The following is a 5779-nucleotide window of genomic DNA, read 5'->3' on the forward strand; positions in this document are numbered from 1 at the left end:
TTTCACTGTTGCACAGTATGTGAAAGTTATTCAGAAAGTAAAGCTGTGAAATTAAACTCATGCAGCTCACTGAACATTTAAATAAAATTATATGTAAATTACAAAAGCAGAAATATCTATTGTAAGTGTAGTATTTAAGAAATGAATTACATTCAAGTACATTTTTAGTTCCAACTCTTTCGTGCAACATAAGACTGGCCTTTTTATTTATATTCACATTCAACTCGACGTGGCTGTGCTTGTTTCTTTAGGACATGACTTAAAGAAGAGACATTCCTTATTTTAAGGCTGGCATCACTCAAGACCAGACTGAGCATTAAGTAAAGTAATAACATAGTTCTCTATCAATAAAGAAATAAAAAAATGGGGCCAAAATAAGGGAAATAAATAGGATCATTGAAGTATCTAAGCTATATGAGTTACAAGACTGCTAATTAAAAACAGATACTTATGTGGGAATAGGGTCTGGTGCACAGAAAAATTACACAGCAATAGCAGCACTTCAAGGCAGTGGACACTACATCTAAAACCACAGTATGATTTGCCACGTGCATTAAATGAGATCATCTTAGCATTTAGATTGCCAGTCTAAGATACCTGATTATTCCTACTGGATGAAAAAAACAAGTTTCTTGACAGAACAGCTCAAGCATTCTCAGAAACACAGTAAAATTAAAATCAAAGGAGCAAGCTTTGGAAAGCTACAGGAGGCCCAGAAATACCATTAGGAAGAGGATATGGTGTTTTCAGGAGAAACTGAGAAGAAAAAAACCAGAATTGGGCAGGACTAGGAAAGACCACAAAACACTGGTGCCCTCTTAACCATCAATTTGTACCTCCGTGATTCTCCACAGGGCTGAATCACCAAAGCTACATCTCTTGTAGAGAGATGTAGAGCTGGTCAACTTTTGGTGTGGGGGATAAAAAATACAGAGACCCTGTCCTGGTGAATATGTAAGTGGCTGCTCTCCATCAGCAGAGGCAGTGCCCCTGCCTGCAGCCAGGTGGGCTTCCTTGAGTCAATTATTTGCTTCTTACCTTCATAATTAAAGAAAAGCTATACCCCTACTTTTCTCAAATCATTGGAAATGGGCAGTCAGTACCACTTGTGTTTTAGTTTATGAAGAGTACAGCCTGTGTCTGTGATGGCTGAGCACTCTCAAGGTGCTCACCTTAGGCGTTAGGCAGAAATGAAGAGCAAAACTGTAACTTGTGCTATGGGACAGCTACCTAGTCTCTTCACTCATTCTCCCAATATGCTTATTGCACGAACCCAAGAGCAAAAATGGGTTTTGTAATTACTTATTTCTGTTTGGGTTTTTTTGTAGATAATGTTTGTAGCAGGTTTTGAGCAAAGGAGTGGTTTGCATTCTCATTATGCTTCACTGGTTTTGCCCAACAAGATTATTTCTATAACGTGTTTAAAAACTGTGTTGTAAAAGCAGGATTTAAAAAGTGTTTTTATGCACTAATCTCTGAGGCTGATTTCTGCCTCTCTTCAGGAGCTAACTTGAATGTATTTCATTATGTTAAAACAAACTTAATTTTAAATTCTGAAATAAACAATCAATACCTCTCCTACATTTCTAGATTATAACAATAACGGTCTGTTGACAGAGAAGTATTAAGACTGAACTGTTTCTCTGGTGAGGTGTTAAGAAACGATAGGCTTTAAAAAATTATAGACTTGAAGGTATAAAAGCAGTATTTTTTTACAGTAAGAGACAAATACAGATTACACAATCTTCTGTTTTCTAGAATTTTTTTTTCTACAGTGCTCTGAAATGCAAACATACAGATGTTTCATGATATGTTATCTGATGGGCAGTAATTGTCAGTAACCATGAAGCTACTATAGCATTTTCCTGAAATGTTGTTTCTGCTATAATTGATTATCTTTTAAAACATCCTTGCTTTTTTTTCATTCCTTTTAGGTCAATACAAATTCTTGAAGCTGAAGGAAAAGGTGAAATTCTACCTCCCACTATACAAAAAATAATAAAAGGATACAACAAGTATCTACGTCCATTTTTTGATAGTGAGTAGAAAAGCTGATGTAATTAGTTTGAGCTATAACATGCAGTGTCTGAAACTCAGCAATGAGAACAAACGTTTGTTGCACTGTACTTTTTTTCTCCAATGTTTGACAGCAACTGATCTGATTATACATGATGTACTATGATATAAGATACAGCGTAACAGTTTTTGTGGCCCAAGGTGAAACATATAGTCCAGGCATTCACAAACAAAGCTTCCAGACTCTGCTAGAAATTTGCTAGAAATATACAGAATATAAGCCATAGAAATATGGCTACTGATATTTATGCGTCCTTAGTGAAGGACTGAGTCATGGACAATAGCTTACCTATTTAAAAGCATAGTTCCCTCCAATTTCCTAAATAATAAGTATAAAAGATTTTAAGAAAGCTTTACATATCAAATTATTCATAAAAACACAGGAAAATCTTGTTCCTGTATCAAGCATTATGTGTATCTACTATGAGATTGCAAGAGAATTATTTAATAAATGCTTCTTGCCTTGGATCTTAAAGATCACTGAACTGATTCACTGCAGAACTGTGAGGAAGATGACTCAAAAATGTCAGTTCCCTGTGCCAGAGGGCCATGGTCACCAGGTTGAAAGACCCACAAAATCTACTGCACTAAGGCTGCTATTACTGTCCTGCAGTGCAGTCAGCACAGTCAACTGAATTTCAGTGACAAAAATCTTCCTTGCTTGAATCAGGCTATGGCATGTGTCAGAAACACAAGGAGTTACAAGTGAAAATCTCTGCCTGGAGTAACAGCAGAATACTGAAAAATAAAATATTCTGTGTTGAAAAGATGCTCAGCACCACCTGTCTGTCAGAAAATAAACTGACAGAGTGAATGCTAAGCAATGGTTCTTAAGTTAGATATTCAAAAATGCTAGAGGTTTCAAATGAAGACTTTAACATCCCTTTATATCTTGTTTAAAAATGATTGAATAAAGTTTCTCAGACTATACTGTTATGCCTTGCCATCCAAATACCTGGTGAGACTCTCAGCCTTTTTAATAAGGTCACTCCATGTGCAATTTCTGAATCCATTTCATAAAAATATTAAGATAAACCTGTATTTTAGGTTTAGGAGAAAGGGAGAACTGTTTCATTTGTTTGGTGTTGTAATTGTCTCATCTGCTGATATGACTGGTATGAAGAATTTACATGGTCTAAGAAGATTTTCAGCAAAATAGAAGTAATGCTAAGAAGTAAACTGACACCTTCTCATTGAAGATGATGCATAATGGAAAATGCCCATATGCTCACTGGCCATTTATGTATTTCATTCATTACTTCATGCTAGTACTAGAGTTATGTTGCCACTGGCATGATGGATGTTCTTTAGTAGACAGCAAACAGAATTTCATTGCAAAATCCTAAAAAAAAGAGTAAAAAACTCCTAAAAAAGTAAGGTACTTTTGGGTTATAAATCTCACTGTTACAAAGTAAGCAAATTTTTTTCTCAGCTGTTGTTATGCAGCAAGGCTATAGCTCTTTTTCTGCCTGGGACTTTTGTTCAGAGGAATTCTAAGGACTTTCTCTGTTTCCCTTGAAATCCCAGAGGAGCTCAAGCACAGATCAAGTCTATGTCATACGCAGAGCCAGTGTGGCACTTCCAGACAACAAGCATTTCTGCATATGCTTGCCACAGCTCAGACATGCAAACACTGTGCCTCAGAAATATTTGATAGATCTGTATTAGCCTTACTACTGAAGGAATGGCATGAGATTCTAAAAAATGCATTTTATTATTCTTAGTAGTGTTGGTGGTTTTGTGAGAAATGACTCCTGTAGGAATAGTTTATGTTAGGATGACCCAGGAAGCATTAATCCTAATTTTTGGCTTTTTGCAAGATCATTTGGGATCATTTTCCATGTGATAGAGGCAGGTATGCTTGGGGTGGGGTGTGATGTCTGTCCAGCCTCATCTCTGTTACTGGCAAGGTGAGCTGCAGCTTGGATGAGGTTCAGGTCCAGGAGAACCTATTGCTCTTCTCATAAGCCGAGCTAGTAAACCACCTAAATCCTCAGCTTATAATCAGTAGATTATACTGATTTGTGTGACTACAGATATCCTAGCTTTGTTCCATGTAATATTTTCCTTATTTCCATGGATAATATCTGCCTGCAGCTGGTGTACCTCATGTCTGTTCTTTGTGAAAAAGATTTTGCTTTACTCAGAATCATATCAGCGGCTACAGCACACCTGCTAAATAGTTGATGAAGCCAGAGTATCAATTTAGTCATTCATACCTCTTCTTTCACTTTTTTTGCTTTATTTTATTTTCAAAAGTTTGCATATTTCTGTTTATTTGTGTGGTCAGTTAGATATCCATTCATAAATATGCATGAAGAAATGTTATAAAATTAGATGGTATTATTTGTTGTCATTTACAGTGCATTGAGCTTAATGTTATCTGGTCACAATGGAACACTGAAATGTGATTTTTATCAAGTATGAGAGAGCCAGAGGTTAGCTTGAATTTTAGAATGCTAATTCAAAGTAATTTCAAAGTTATTAGTCCTTGAAGTTTTTCTTCAGGAAGGAAATGGGGAATTATGAAGTGAGGTTTGCTGCCAAGATACAATCATACTCTTGGAAAATTGGTGACACTGAACTTAATATTGAGCAAAATGGGGGTATTTTTGATCCTAAAAAGAAAGCATTAGGTGTAAATAAATTGTCATAAATTCAAAGTTCCTTTTTCCTAAAACCAGGGGAAACAGTAATATTTAATAGTCAGGGAACTTTTATGGCAGCTCTTAAGTTCTTAGTTTAATAAGCCCTCCATTTGCTTGTTTGTATGTGTTTAGTAATTGTGCTGAGACTGGCAGATGACTGGAAATTACCTAAGCAGACAGAGTTCAGCTTGTGTCATTAATGAGGAGATATTTTTCATTTGAATCCAGTGACTGTGCACAACAACATAAAAATTGTCTTCTCTCCTTGCATGTGTTGGAGCTAACAGATTTCTAGTCTTTAGGACTGAGTGAATCTCACCTTACTTTAGTCATCTCCTTCCCCAGAGGTCACTGCTCCAGACCCATGATGTTTGCTCTCTGAACGCTGCCATTTATGCCCAATCCCATCTCTAGGCACCTAAACTAGGTGCCTGAAGTTAAATCAGTTGAAACTAGTCTTAGGATGTCGAAGGCTTGCAGACAAGTAAAATTGACTGAATGTTTTATGTTTGCCCATGATGGGTGGCATGAACCAGCTACCAAATTATGGGGGTGCTTTTACAGAGGAGCTGGGACAGAGGAATCCCAGCTGGAATGGCTTAGTGTCTCTGCCCTCATCTGGATATTACTATTAAGAGTGTTCTCTTTCCTTAACTATAGCATTTTAATGTACCTCTTTGAGATGGTTCATCAAGCAAGTCTTAATAAACTGAACAGATAGACCTGTGAAGTTCCATTAATGAATTAAAAAATTACCTAACCTAGAATGATTTTAGCCACTCTTTGGACTGGAATATGATACATTAGTGTTAGTAGGTAGTATTCCTTAATGTAATAATATCCTAGACTTTTAGATAGGCATGAAAGTCTTCTATAGAAAAGCTGACATAAGGGATTTAAAAATGCAGTTATTTCCCTTAAAAGTGCTACATAACCCTGACACTTTATCTCAGCAATACAAGCTGATTTCAACATCAGGTTTTCTGCTGAAACTGTGTAGACCAATTTTATAACTTTAGGTGCTGTGCCAAACCTCTTTGAATTAATGAGCAATT

General features: G+C 36.4%; 1 protein-coding gene across 1 annotated transcript in view; it reads left to right on the forward strand.

Annotated features, from left to right (window-relative positions):
* Positions 1–1974: 1974 nt before the first annotated feature.
* LOC103768882 (gamma-aminobutyric acid receptor subunit pi-like) overlaps positions 1975–5779 on the forward strand; it is a 32644-nt gene continuing 28839 nt past the window's right edge. Inside the window, exon 1 of the mRNA XM_008936044.1 lies at positions 1975–2038. The gene's annotated coding sequence lies outside the window, so the exon portion shown is untranslated. The remainder of the gene's footprint in view (positions 2039–5779) is intronic.

Source organism: Merops nubicus, unplaced genomic scaffold (assembly GCF_000691845.1).
Source record: "Merops nubicus isolate BGI_N331 unplaced genomic scaffold, ASM69184v1 scaffold4372, whole genome shotgun sequence".
Taxonomy (NCBI): domain Eukaryota; kingdom Metazoa; phylum Chordata; class Aves; order Coraciiformes; family Meropidae; genus Merops; species Merops nubicus.